The following is a 15401-nucleotide window of genomic DNA, read 5'->3' as shown; positions in this document are numbered from 1 at the left end:
TTTTTCCTTTGCTTTTTCTCCATGGTATTTTTCTAGAAAAAGAGGTGCCAGAACTCACCACAAACACATCCCTCATTCTCTTAGAATGGCAATGGTGTCCACCTGAGAGGTGCCAGAACTGAGTCCCGGTGAGTTCTGGCTGAAAAAAACCTGCTTTTTATAATGGTGCTGGTTCACCATGACATGGCTTCAATATACATGGTACCAGAAACAATTCCAGAGTTCTATATTTTCTATACCACTGAATAATCAGGGCTGCCCAGTGAGAAGCTCATCTCCACTTAAATTAGAAATGATAGGAGTTCAGGATGGGAGAAAGAATAAGCAGAATCCTAAAAATTCATCTTCTTTAGACAAGCCCACCCAGATGCTTAGAAAACTGGGGTAATTTTAATCTGTTTTTGTATTCTAACTTTTGTACAGATCCAAGTATGGATGTGATCCCACCCCCCTTGATTTTCTTGTTTTATATTTTTTGTAAACAGCTTTGAGCTTTGTAAACAATCAAGCGGTATATAAATTTTATGAAATAAATAAATAATAAATAATATTTTTGGGAGTCCATCCAGGGCTTGACAAATGACTGTCACTGCCACGCTCCAACTGGTTGCCCTCAGGCACTAGGGGTCCCAAGCTCAGGAGATATAAGCAGAATCCCAAGTGCAGCCCTTTCGAAACAAACCAAACTCAAGCATGGAGAATCAATCTAGGTCCAAATGTGGGGTCTAGAAAGAAAGTCAAGGAACAGCACAGGGAGTTCAGGCAAGATGGAGAAAGTAGAATCCGGCACAAGGAGCCACAGGCCCGTGTTGTTTCCAGCACCTGGAAGGCTCAAGAGGAAGACCTTATAATTTTTTGGTCACCCAGACCACTCCCCAGCCACAGCTGCTGGTAGTGAAGAGGTTTCAGGGGGTTGCTAACTCTTAAGAAGACCCCTTACTCATAAACAGAGCAATGACTCCGAGTCCATAGACTACATTGCTGCTCTTCAGCCTGGGCCTGCCCCATTTGGCTGGCACTGTGGTCTAAACCACAGAGCCTTGGGCTTGCCGATCAGAAGGTCGGTGGTTCATATCCTCACAACGGGGTGAGCTCCCATTGTTCAGTCCCTGCTCTTGCCAACCTAGCAGTTTGAAAGCACATCAGAATGCAAGTAGATAAATAGGTACCAGTCTGGTGGGAAGGTATACAGTGTTTCCATGCGCTGCTCTGGTTTGCCAGAAGTGGCTTAGTCATGCTGGCCACATGACCCAGAAAAACTGTCTGCGGACAGACGTCAGATCCCTCGGCCAGTAAAGCGAGATGAGCGCCGCAACCCCAGAGTCATCCGCGACTGGACTTAACGGTCAGGGATCCCTTTACCTATTCTTTTTTATTGCTATCTTCTTCTCTTTTTTATACAGAGTTGTTGTTGTTTAGTCGTTTAGTCGTGTCCAACTCTTCGTGACCCCATGGACCAGAGAACACCAGGCACTCCTGTCTTCTACTGCCTTCTGCAGTTTGGTCAAACTCATGTTAGTAGCTTCGAGGACACTGTCCAACCATCTCGCCCTCTGTCGTCCCCTTCTCCTTGTGCCCTCAATCTTTCCCAGCATCAGAGTCTTTGCCAGGGAGTCTTCTCTTCTCATGAGGTGGCCAAAGTAATAACCATAAACAAATTAGAATAAAAAGTGCACCCACCACGCAGACCATTCCATTGTAACTATCCAACATCCCAAAATTTCAACATCTCTTGTGATGGTTTGACCCCTTTCCATTTTAACAGTACGCAGTCTACAAACACCTTCCATATCTCCTCAAAATCATTTCTCCTGCATATTCCCCATCTTACCTTAATGGCACATGTTCATTTATCGTTAATAGCTATATCCCACACCGCTTTATACCACTCTTCCATTTTATATCCTGCTTGCCCCTTCCACTTCCTAGCTATAATAATTCGTGCAGTTGTCAATAAATTTGTGAGCAAGTCCTTCATAGCCTGTGAACCTTCCACCCTATTGTAAATTGGTAACAATGCTGCCTCTGGATGGATGCTGGTATTCTTGAGGACTGAATGGTGGTGGCCCCACCTCCTCCTTTTCTTCTGACAGCTCCAGTAATTCTTCAGTAGTTCATGCACCAAAGGATCCCTCAAGGGGATCCTCAGGGCAAGAAGAAACCTGCTCCTCAAGGTCCTTGATCTGTGGGGTGTTTGGTTCGTTCTCTGTGTCTGGTACCAGCTCAGGGCCAAGCATGGCAATCTCTTTGTGCCTGGAAGCTCTCTCTACCAATCTCCCAAACACTCCTTTTACCTTCCCTGGTAAGCAGCCATATCAGGAGCTGGAGCACTCCCGTTGTGAACATTTTGCACCCTTTGAGGCAACCTCTGAGAGGAGTTCTTTTCAGAGACACAAAAACAGTCCCATAACTCAGTTCTCCTTTTGGTTCAGCTTTAGCTGCAATCCAAAAATCAATTAATCCAAAATCAGCGCCGACTGAAGTCCGTGTGTTTTGCCTTCCCTTTGCAGGGGATCTTTTGAGTATTCATGTTTTCTGTTGGGTTCCTAAATAAATTTCAAGCATGTTCCATACAAGCTAGGTCTGGAGCATCATTTAACACTGCTTAGTGCTGAAAATCCCTGCTTCAACCCCTAATCTGTCAACAGAGATAACAGCTGTCACAAAAGCAGGGGCTCATCCAAGGTACAGTCTCTCACAGAGAGTGCCACTTCGCATAATAAAACACCGTTGCTGCAACAACACAAAACATTGCGAACTTCAGAGGCTCACAGGGGAAGACCACAGTTCGGGAGCCAAGCCAAGCCAACCTGTGGCTATTCTGCATCCTTGGATAAGTATGAATCTGTTGCAATCCATTCATGAGTCTCACCCTGGAATCCTTAACAGATGCTAATATTGCTCCTGAATCTTTGTACATGTGTTCAGCAAAGGGGATAATTTCTAATTTCTTTGCTCATATCTGTACAGTGGTACCTTGGGTTACAAACACCTCGGGTTACAAACACTTCAGGTTACAAACTCTGCTAACCTGGAAGTAGTACCTTGGGTTACAAAGTTTGCCCCAGGATGAGAATGGAAATTGTACACCGATGGCGCAGCAGCAGCGGGAGGCTCCATTAGCAAAAGCGCGCCTCAGGTTAAGAACCGTTTTGGGTTAAGAACGGACCTCCAGAACGAATTAAGTTTGTAACCCAAGGTACCACTGTATTTGCTTTCATTAAAGGATGTTTTAATAATGTTTATCTGCTTTCATGAAAGGGACTGACTTATGGAATATTTAAAGGAAAGAAGCTAATAGCCTATAGATTATCAAGTATGGATCTGTCTCCCACTTTATCTTCACCAAATTTTTTTTTAAAAAAATGCTTCTTCAAGCTTTATAAACAGTCAAGGAGTTTGTGTGTGTTTGTTTGTGTGTGCCTGCGCACGCACGCGCGCGCGCGCACACACACACAAACACCTTGAATTGAAATAAGATGAAATATTTCAAATTAGAAAAAAAACCATTTATTTCATTATACCTTCTGTATCTGTGTCTTTGGTCGTTCTTGTGGTGGTGGTTTTACAATGTCAGGTGAAGAGACGGCACAGGGAAGACATGTGCAAACTATTTCCATTATACTTCTGTCTAAATACATATTGATAATTTCAATGACCTTTCAACACTTCACATCGTTCCCACCCATTACCCTTCACCAACCACCATCTTATCTGTGTATCATCTTTTAGCAAGTTCCTTTGCCCATTTTTACTCACATAACAACCCCATGGTATCTTCCCATTTTGTCTTTAGTTCTGCCACCCAATTTTAATCTGGATACTGCTGTTCCAGAGGTCACACATTATGGCCTGTAAACATAACTCTAAGTAGCTTTCAGGCTGAAGTTTTATTAAGATGCAAGCAATGCGCAATGGATTTATGGCAGTGTGGTTAAGCGGGCTGGCAGGAGTCTCCAAGCCAAAGGAAAATCTGAATGTATCATGCTGAAGTTTCCCTAACAAGGATTAGGTGATTAAGCACCCTGATGTACTCATAGTTTTGATAGTTAAGGCTTCCTAGCCTTACAATGAATGCTACATGCTAATAATGGTGTCAGTGAAAAGCAGCATTTGAATTGAGAGCTTGCAAGAAATAGCCACTCTGGAAATTAATCCTTAGACAGAAACCAGAGGCAGATTTAGAAGAGAGTGGTGGCTTCACCCGCACTGGGCTCTGAGCCAAGAGGGCATAGCAAATACAAACAATGGAAGGTGAGAGGTGGGAGGGTGCCAAATTTTGGCATCACACAGGGCGCCCCTGGAATTTTAAAGCCCAAAGTCTGCCATTGCACGAACCCTATATCACACTCCTTTCAAAGGGTTGAAGGCAAAGTGGTCTTAAGAGAAGCACTAACATCTGCACAGGGTCAGCATTTACGACTCTAATATGTATTTAGGAGACACTTGAGAGTCCCATGGACTACAAGAAGATCAAACCTATCCATTCTTAGGGAAATCAGCCCTGAGTGCTCACTGGAAGGACAGATCCTGAAGCTGAGGCTCCAATACTTTGGCCACCTCATGAGAAGAGTAGACTCCCTGGAAAAGACCCTGATGTTGGGAAAGATTGAGGGCACAAGGAGAAGGGGACGACAGAGGACGAGATGGTTGGATAGTGTTCTTGAAGCTACCAGGATGAGTTTGACCAAACTGTGGGAGGCAGTGGAAGACAGAAGTGCCTGGCGTGCTCTGGACCATGGGGTCACGAAGAGTCGGACACGACTAAACAGCTAAACAAACAAATGTATTTAGTCACAGTGATGGAACAACAACATCCTTGCAACCTCCTTATCAGAATGGATATATTCCAGCTGTCTCAGATGTGCTTCTTGGGTCTAAACTGAATCTTCTTTTAGTGGGCCCAAGCATGAATGGCTTGGGGGAGAAGGATGAATATGATCCGCAAAGATGTTGAACTGGATAAGATCACACTTGGAACCAGGGTTTTAGTCTGTGACCGAGGGGTAATTCTCCTCAGTCTGTTTTCCACTGTTTTGTCAGATATTTCAGGCAGGAAGCCAAACAGGTCATAAATGATGCTGTGGGACTCCATTTCCACCATGACAGCAAGCAGGCCCAATGGTCAGGGGTGAAGGGAACAACTGCTATTTTCCCTCAGATTAGTCAGGACCTGTACAGGAAATACAAGCCACTGTTCTCCAAAAGGAAAAATGTTCTGTTTTTTGGATGTTTATTGAAAGGCTTCTTGAGAATCCAGGGTGGAATCAGTCCTCTGGCTCAGGGACTTCTTATGAGGCCTTGCTGAACTTTGGTTGCCCTAACACAGCTTGAACCTTCTGAGTTCCCTTTGCGAAGGCAAAGGCAGCTAACTGTCTCTGGAAACTGGAAAGTTCTGCAAACTTTTTCAACCACTGCCCCCAAACCCCCTCCAGACTCACTCGTAACTGTTCACACACAGGTTACGCTGAAGCACAGGAGACTGTTTCTTTTTATCCTCTCTTCCTTAGGACATATAATTATCACGTCACCCCTCCTTCCTATATCTACAGATGTCATTTTCCTAATCTTTCAACCCTCACAGTATCCAAACCACAGTCATTTGCATTTCAGTTTCCCTCCACCTTCTGTGCTAAGGGCTCCGTTGTAACTGGCCTAGTTCGCTAGAACCCAAAGCCACTAATCTCTGCTCACCATCTATCTCTATCCCTGCATTAGAAGTTAAGTTGATAGGCCAAGCAGCATGGGCTTCAGCAGCCTGCATAACAACTAATCATCTTGCTCTTTTATATTTCTGTACTGGCGCTTTGAGCCACAGAACCATTTTACTCACTGCCTGACATTTTGCACAAATAAGCATTTAATATTCATATACAATGGCATTTCATCTAATTATCCCAAGGAAGCAAGGCAATATGGATATTTCTAAAGTAACCTCTGTGACACGCAATCATTTCCGGAAAAGTTCCCCAAAGTGTTATGCTCATGAAGACATATAAAAGCCACAGGTTCATATAGGACATATGAACAGATCCATCAACATACTTGTAAAATCTGCAAAGTGTTATATGTAGGGCTGCCTCTGAAAATGGTTTGGAAACTTCAGCAAGTGCAGAATGGGAGATCACCCCATCACAGGGATTCAAATTGCTGACCTTCCGATCGGCAAGCCCAAGGCCAGTGGTTTACACCATAGCACCACCCGTGTCCCATTAAATAAGCAAACAAACAAATCTTCATCAGAATGTTTTTTTTTATATTCTCTCCAACCCAAAGTGAAAGAAGAACTACTTCTATTCATATGTGCCCCTGTGAAAAGTACTGTATACTAAATTTAAATCAAATGATCACTGACTGGGATTCAGTTTTCACTGAGGCTACTGAAAGTCTATCCGTTGGCTTTTGGAGGAACTGTGAATGGACCCTTGAGACCTCGTCTCAACAAAGTTTTGTGAATGCACCATGCCTTCCTGCCTCAATTCCAGACTGGCAATCGCATCTTTCACAAAATGTTGGAGCTTGAAGGCACTGCAGATGAAACTTCAGAAAGGATTTATTGATGGGGTTATGTTACACAAGTATTAAAGAGTGATCATCCCTTTAGGAGATGTGGGGAAGGATTCCACTTAGTAGCTTATATTTCATCAACTGAAGTATACATCAGAGAAAGTTAATCCAAAACTGTGATAGAACTTTACTTTCCAGACAAAGATAAATCATATTGTTTATTTTCTCCAGGTCAGTACCCACAAAGCTCTTCTCTCTCATGAAAGATGACTGTTGTAACATTATATAGTCCTTACACTGCAGCATCTGGAAGCTAGTTTTTAAAAGCACATTATCAAGGAAAATTGATGTGTAACACAGGTATTTCCTTCCTAGTTAACTAATTCCATTACCTAACCAGTAGGACTGCAGACTGTAATGACTGAATCAGCAGATTAATCAACTATCATGTTAATTGATAAAATAAGTGGACATTGGTTTTAATCAATGCATAGTGGGAATAGACCTAGTTGTACGATGTTATATGGTTTTGGGTTTTTTTGCATATTGCATTTGCTCATAGATTGCGGTTTGAATTTGGGATTGTATCCAACAAAGTCGTGGCTTGAGGGTTCCCCTCAATCATCTGGAGCAGATTTGGGTATGGTACTGGGGAGCATGTAGTGGGAAGAGATGGAGGGGAAGTTCTGTTGCATAATCAGAAATTTGGCTCATGCAATGACTTAGCTGACCCTTTGCTTTCAATGTTGTATTTTATGAATACTCATAGCCTGCCTGGGCATTTCTGAGAAGAAGGGCGGGATATAAGAATAAATAAAGCCATTTAACTGCCTTAGGGATTCAAGTTCAGATCTCTGTAGGGTTTACTCCTTTCTTCTCTAAAAGATGTCCCGCAAGGCGGCAGGTATGGATTTTTCCTCCTAAGGCAGAGAGAGTTAGGATCAATTTTCTTTCTCCTAGGTGGGCTACCTCCCTAGGTTGATAAGCCCCATTTCCCTGACCTGTAAAGGTAAAGGGACCCCTGACCATTAGGTCCAGTCACTGATGACTCTGGGGTTGCAGTGCTCATCTTGCTTTATTGGACAAAGGAGCCAGCGTACAGCTTCTGGGTCATGTGGCCAGCATGACTAAGCCGCTTCTGGCGAACCAGAGCAGTGCAAGGAAATGCTGTTTACCTTCCTGCCAGAGCGGTACCTGTTTATCTACTTGTACTTTGATGTGCTTTCAAACTGCTAGGTTGGCAGGAGCAGGGACCGAGCAACAGGAGCTCACCCCGTCGTGGGGATTCAAACCGCAGACCTTCTGATCAGCAAGCCCTAGGCTCTGTGGTTTAACCCACAGCGCCACCCGCATCCCTTTCCCTGTCCTGTAGGCACTGCCTAACTGGATGTCTTTTCACTCTTCTAGCACCACCCTTCCACCCACAGCCTCTGCTGGGTGCACAAAGGTCCAGTCTTGCAAACCTCAGAGCCAATCTATAATAAATGGGCAGATTTGCAAGAAACAATTTGCAAGAAATCCCAACTGTTACATACCTCCAGAATTCATTTCTACTCTGGCTCGTTGAGTTATTGAAAATCTTACATTCCTCTCCTGCCTCACAATAAATGGATTATATCACCTTTTCTTTGCCTGATATAAAATATATAGTTGAGAATAAGCCCCATCCTGTAGCCTTATATTTGAAGTAAGTCTTGTATCACAAAACTCTGAGGTTCGCTCATGAATAACTCAAATGGCACCAGGAGGCTTCAGGGTGTGATATTACTATCCCATGAATGCACATCTCTTGTGGATGAAGCTGTCACTATAATAAATGCATCCAAGGCATGTATTAATGGGCCATTAAACCATTCCTGTTATGACTCATTATATTAACTTACATTATATTACCTAGGATGTCATATGAACTTTACTTCTGCAGGAGTTCTTTAAAAAAAAACATGAAATCTAGGTTTCCCAGTACAAAGTGTTTTAAAGGCCAACAAAAATTACTTTTCCAATAACTGAAAATTCTGCTCCCACAGATTAAAAAGAAGAAGAAGAAGCACTATTCCTATTGCTGACATTCAGCCCCAATACATGGAAGGCAGCAGACAAAGCAAAAGTACCCTTGTTTTCCTCTGCACATGATAGCAAACAAACAAGAGGGAGGATAGGTCCCTTGTCCACCTGGGAAATGTGAATGGATAATGTTATACCCTCCAACATCCCTCCAATATTCTATTCAATACTATTCAATAATCTTAATAATCATAATAATTTTGCTATTTATACCCCACCTATCTGACTGGGTTGCCCCAGCCACTCTGGGAGGCTTCCAACACATATAAAAACATAATAAAGCATTAAACTTTAAACTTCCTAATACAGGGCTGCCTTCAGATAGCTCAGGGGTTGGAGAACTCCATGTCCTCCAACATTTCTCCAATGAAAATAGGATGTTCCTAACCGGAACCCAACAAAATGCATGCAGGTCTCGCTATCGGAACACAATGCATTCTCAGTTGAGCAATCCTATGGGGAAATTTCTGATGCATTCCTGACCACAGAATTTTGACCCCAAAACCCCCCCCCAAAAAAACCTTGAAAACCCTCTGAAACCTTGGAAAAGGCCAACAAGAAAAAAGGGGGAAAGTCCTCTCTTATTTGTCCAATCTCTATCCCTTCCACTCCCTTCTACCATAGTTTTGAGCAAAACAGCTGCCACAGACCAGCAAAGCACATGTCCGACTGTTTCGTTATCTGAATTTTCAGGGTGTCTAGCAACATTTTGGGTGTTAATTTCTCAGGGACGGTAAACTCAAATTAATCCCAGCCCCTCATGAGAGCAGCTACTGCTACTGCTTTATTAATTTATTTATTGAATCAGTTTCTATACCGTTCCTCATCTGAGGATCACAGAGCGGTTTTTAATATAAAAACACAAAAATACATGTCACAATAGCAAACAAAAATGATGCACCCCTTCTCCGTTTAAAAGGCCGTACATCGTTTAATTTGCCTACCCTCCAACATACCTTGGATGAAAATAGGGACATTCTATTCTACATCAATATCACTGCTTGAGCATTTCCTCTTGGTCAAGTACAAAAATTATTAGAGGAAACACAAACCGGCAGTACTTTAAGCACAGAAATCTTTGGATTTATGTATTGCGTTTAGAGAAGCCTGAGGGGAAAAGAAAACCCCAAATCAATAAATACAACTCTGTGTTTCTGTGTATGTGTGTGGAGGCTATGTGATATCATCATGCATTTATGAGTGTTTTGGAAGCATGATAACTGTGAAGAGTTTAGATTTGATATCCCACTTTATCACTACCCGAAGGAGTCTCAAAGTGGCTAACAATCTCCTTTCCCTTCCTCCCCCACAACAAACACTCTGTGAGGTGAGTGAGGCTGAGAGACTTCAGAGAAGTGTGACTGACCCAAGGTCACCCAGCAGCTGCATGTGGAGGAGCGGAGACGCGAACCCGGTTCCCCAGATTGCGAGTCTACCGCTCTTGACCACTACACCGCACTGGCTCTGTGAATCACCATTACAGTGGTACCTCGGGTTACAGACGCTTCAGGTTACAGACTCCCCTAACCCAGAAATATTACCTCTGGTTAAGAACTTTGCTTCAGGATGAGAACAGAAATCGTGCTCCGGCAGCGCAGTGGCAGAGGGAGGCCCCATTAGCTAAAGTGGTACCTCAGGTTAAGAACAGACCTCCAGAACGAATTAAGTTCTTAAGCTAAGGTACCCACTGTATTGTAATTATGCAGGTACGTGATATGGAGTATCCCAATGTTTATTTTGGGGTCTAGGAACATATGAACATTTGAGTTCGGGGATACATAAACTTTCCCCCTTTTTTAGTGTTTTAAATTTTTCAGCATGTTAGGAATGTGTAAGCAACTGCAGCAACCTGGTGTTGTGGTGAATCCTAGATGGATCAGCTGCACAGATATCCCCACCCCCAAGAATCCCCTCCCCCAGCTGCCCTGGGACTCTCCCACACTGAATTGCAGAAAATGGGGAGACTCATCAGATTTCAGAAGGCACAACCAATTAAGCTCATGGGAGAGATCAATGCCTTTTCCCCACCCATGTGAGAAGCCAGGCAGGAAGGGGCTTTGGAGGGAGGTGATTTTGCTCCGAATGACCCCTTACAAATTTCCTCCTTCTCTAGGAATCTAGTCTGGCTCATATTAAGCCAAGCTGCAGGGTCAGATCTCTCTGCATCTCTCTCAAAGCAGGAGCCAAGGAGGAAACACCTGCTGCAGACACAAGTGGCGGCTGTTCAGGAACACTTCAGGTTCCCAAACGAAACTGGCAATGAAAGATGAAACAGCAATGCAAAGATACGGGGCAGGAACATAAGAAGTGTGGTCGCAAGGCAGACCCTCCCCATTGTGTGCAATGTTTCTGATCTGCTCGTAGGAGCGTGGAAATGAGAATGAGAATGAGAATAATAACGATAACGATAATGATAATGATAATGATAATGATAATGATAATGATATTTATTCATTCATTCATTCATTCATTCCCCACCCATCTGGCTGGGTTTCCACAGCCACTCTGGGCAGCTTTCAACAGAATATTATAATACAATAGTCTATTAAACATTAAAAGCTTCCCTAAACAGGGCTGCCTTCAGATGTCTTCTAAAAGACTGGTAGTTGTTTTTCTCTTTGACATCTAGTGGGAGGGTGTTCCACAGGGCAGGTGCCACTACTGAGAAGGCCTTCTGCCTGGTTCCCTGTAACGTGGCTTCTTGCAGCAAGGGAATTGCCAGAAGGCCCTCAGCACTGGATCCGAAATAGGTTGCTCATTCTCTCTTTCCCTGGCCAGGAGATGTAAACAGGGGTGGAGGAAGGAGGGTGTGGTGGGTGCGGGCCATCCTGGGTGTCATCTCTGAGGGGGGGGGGTGTGACAAAATGCCTGTGGGAATGCAGTGCGTCCGAGCTATGAGTCTCTCCTGGGAGAGACAGGCTCTGCGCTGCCCAAATGGTCCACCCACTGCCTCCCCCCAGCTGTAGGGCAGCTGAATGGGAGGAGGCAGGCAGACTCCAGAGGCCCCGCCCTTGCCCCACCCCTATGGGCAGCACACCCCGCCCCTAGGTGCGCCACCCCAGGCACCCGAGAGGCTTCCTCCGCCGCTGGATGGAAAGAGCAACGAACAAAAAGGTGGAGAAAGATTTGAGGGATTTTTTAGGGTAGGGGAGGAAAGGCTTGAATTGGGGAGTTCAAGACTCTGCATGACTTAAGGGTTCTCGTGAAGCATTTTTGTGGCAACCGGGGACTATGTGAATGTTTCTGACTGGCACCTAAAGATATATAATGAAGGTGCCAGGCAAACCTCTCTATCTCCTTATCTATCTCCTTAGTGTGGCATGGATTTTCATAAAGAGGAAAGACAGAAAATTAATACCTGGAAGTGTCAGAATGAAGCATAAAGCATGTCAACTATTGGTGGCCTGTTTGGGCATGTGAAAAAAACACCACCAATTAACTGAAGGACTGGTAGTCTTTATGATGGCATCATAGCTCCACTTCTATCAAGAACAGCTTGTTGGCCTCAGACCCTCTTTTCTATCAAGGCCTGCTGCCGAAATAATTTATCCAGAAAATTGCTTCCTATTGTCATTAACCATGAAGAGATCAGGTATTATTGAGGGACAACAACAACTCAATCCATGTTCATTTGTGCTTCGTAAATCAAATGAAAATCTCAAGGTTGTTAGGGCATTCACGAGGCATTAGTAAACACAGCTTGCGATGAAGTGAAATGTCAAGCTGCTCAGCAGAACATCGGATACAGGAAGGGTTGAAAACACCAAGGGAATGCTTACAGTAGAACTGGCACAATGTAAATTTTTTAAAAGCACGAAGTGCTTTTTCTATGCAGTACCTGGAATTTAAAGCGTATGCTGTGGCATTTGCTTCTCGGGCCTTATGAACACGTTGCCTTCAGCAAGCTCACCATTATCCCATGGTTGATCTCTCCTTTACATCTCTGGGAAGATTATTCATATTACAAATGATGAATCACAGAGCCGAGGTGACAAAAATGTATATTGATAAAAGGGAAAGGGAAAGAAATTGCTGCTACCTCAAGCAACCTAAACTATCCTTCTGAGCATCAGCTTGCAATTTTATTTCAGGACCTGAACTTTTCTCAGCAAATGACTTGTGCATTATCACACAGGGGCTGCATTGCAATGGCGAAGGTGGAAGAACGAAGCGATGCTACTGAGAAAAACAGTTGCATTTTGAATTCAGGCATGTAATATTTAGTTTAATGGCATCTCAGCTGGGTAAGAGTGATTGCAGTAGATAGATCGTTTCTAACATTCCTTCTCCTCTGTAACAATTTTAAGAGGCAGGGATAGTTAGAAAATATACCTGCAAAAATAGATGAGGAGCGCTCAGGGAATGATTGGGGCCCTGGCAACGTGTGTTTTGCAAGCAATTTGTAAATTAAGCTGCTTCACTCAGATACGAGCTCACCTGCCCATTTCAAAGGTAATGAATAAAATCTATGCTGGTGGCTGAAGCCCACTTCATGTTTTGTATGGGAACAGTAAGCATGGGCCAAAATATCTGTTCTCAGCTCACCATCCTACTCAAAGCTGCTAAATGCAGAGCACCCATTTCAGTTTCATTATAAGGTCATGGTTTGACCCTGAAATGACCTCCAGAGGGAATCATCCTGCAGCTGTGGTGGTCCCTTCCCAAATACAGTTTTGAGAAGAAGGAATGGCAGTGGTGGCCAGAGCTCTGCTACTGCTGCCCGCTGCTAATCCGGCTTTTGGGGATGACTAACGTGCGAAATAGAAGGGGAAGAAATGGAGGCAGTGAGAGATTTTACTTTCTTGGGCTCCATGATCACTGCAGATGGTGACAGCAGTCACAAAATTAAAAGACATCTGCTTCTTGGGAGAAAAGCAATGACAATCCTAGACAGCTTCTTAAAAAGCAGAGACATCACCTTGTCAACAAAGGTCCATATAGTTAAAGCTATGGTTTTCCCAGTAGTGGTGTATGGAAGTGAGAGCTGGACCATAAAGAAGGCTGATCGCCAAAGAATTGATGCTTTTGAATTATGGTGCTGGAGGAGACTCTTGAGAGTCCCATGGACTGCAAGAAGATCAAACCTCTCTATTCTTAAGGAAATCAGCCCTGAGTGCTCACTGGAAGGACAGATCCTGAAGCTGAGACTCCAAATCTTTAGCCACCTCATGAGAAGAGAAGACTCCCTGGAAAAGACCCTGATGTTGGGAAAGATGGAGGGCACAAGGAGAAGGGGATGACAGAGAATGAGATGGTTGGAGAGTGTTCTCAAAGCTACCAGCATGAGTTTGACCAAACTGCGGGAGGCAGTGGAAGACAGAAGTGCCTGGCGTGCTCTGGTCCATGGGGTCACGAAGAGTCGGACACAACTAAACGACTAAACAACAACAATGTGCTAAAGTCATTCTAGATGCTCTAAAGCTAGCCCACAAAACTAATATTTTATAGCTTGTTTAGGAATTTCCTCATCTTTTAAGCTCAACTGCTGCATTCCTCTTGTATGTGCAGTTACCCTCTAAAGCCCATTTGGTGGCAACTCATGGGTGGGCTTTCACTGTGGTGGCAACCCATACATTGAAATCACTGCCCCAAGAGACGAGGTGATGCTCCTTTCTAGTTCTCTTTAAACAAGTCTTGATTCTGCTATTGCTTCATTTAATGCAGGGGTATGAAAACTGCAGCCTTCCAGGTGTTGTTGGACTACAAGCCCCATCATCCCAGCATTGTCAGGGATGATGGGAGTTGTAATCCAGCAACATTTGGAAGGTTACTGGTTCCCTGGTTTATTGCACTGATTATTAGTTTTGGCGTTTTGTCTTCTTGCCCTTTTATGATGCTTTTAGTCTAGCAATTCTGATTTAATGAGAGATTATTATTTTTATCCTTGTTGCTATGTTTTGTAAATCACTCTGAGTGGCTCTTTTTTGAAAGTGAAAAGGGGGATATCTTTGTACATAACAGTTCACAGAAAACTGGTGCAGTGAGCTTGCAACCCTTGAAGAGCATAGCTAGGCAGACTACCCAAAGATGATATGGCAGTACTTATGTCTCCTGACACATACAACACATCTACCTCATTGCAGATGCAAATATAATCAGCTGACTTTTCCAAATATGAATGTTCATCCTGAAACGCTATACACTTGTTAAGTTGCCAAAAGAACCCCACCCCTTAAATATTAAAGTTATCATTCAGGATACATCACTGAACAATTTCCCCACCAAAATATGTTTTTGCATTTCCTGATTTCAGGTTTTCCTGTTCTTTGGCATTTTCATTAATGCCTGCACTATCACATTTATATCGCATACTGAATAGGTTCCTGATTAGTAACTCTAAATAAAATACAGATGACTATCACACAGTTTCTCCCAGTCTACTTCAGAACACAACACAGTATAGAGGACCTTGAATTCAGTACAAGTTGTGACACTTAGTAGTTATAGTCAACACAAACTGCACCTCAGAAGTGAATTAAATGCTTATATCAATGACAATCATAAGCCACTCTGAGATCGTTTTCAGGCTGAAGAATGGATTAAAAGTACTTTTAATAAATACACACATAAAATCAGAGATGTTTAGCATAGGCATGCTGTTGTCATTATGTCAGTCACTTACAAGTTCTGCCAAATATTGGATTGCCATTTGGTAAAATTCTGTTTCTTGTAGCCAATTTCAGTACTTATCGACAAGGCCTTAATTATGAACCACAGGTGGTAAAAGAATTATCGCTGGATTCATTTGGAGAAATGGAAACTTGGCTAACCATCGCTGTTGTCACTGCTAATCTATTTTAGCACTCTGGAGGATAATAATGCCAATTTTG

General features: G+C 43.4%; 1 protein-coding gene across 3 annotated transcripts in view; it reads right to left on the bottom strand.

Moving 5' to 3' along the window:
• Positions 1 to 15401, bottom strand: part of GRM8 (glutamate metabotropic receptor 8) — a 585307-nt gene that overhangs the window by 121877 nt on the left and 448029 nt on the right. The window lies entirely within an intron of this gene.

The sequence above is a fragment of the Podarcis vaucheri genome (genome assembly GCF_965113315.1).
Source record: "Podarcis vaucheri genome assembly, chromosome: 10".
NCBI lineage: Eukaryota > Metazoa > Chordata > Lepidosauria > Squamata > Lacertidae > Podarcis > Podarcis vaucheri.
Note: the sequence above shows the minus strand (reverse complement) of the source record. Positions and strands in the feature narration are given on the sequence as shown.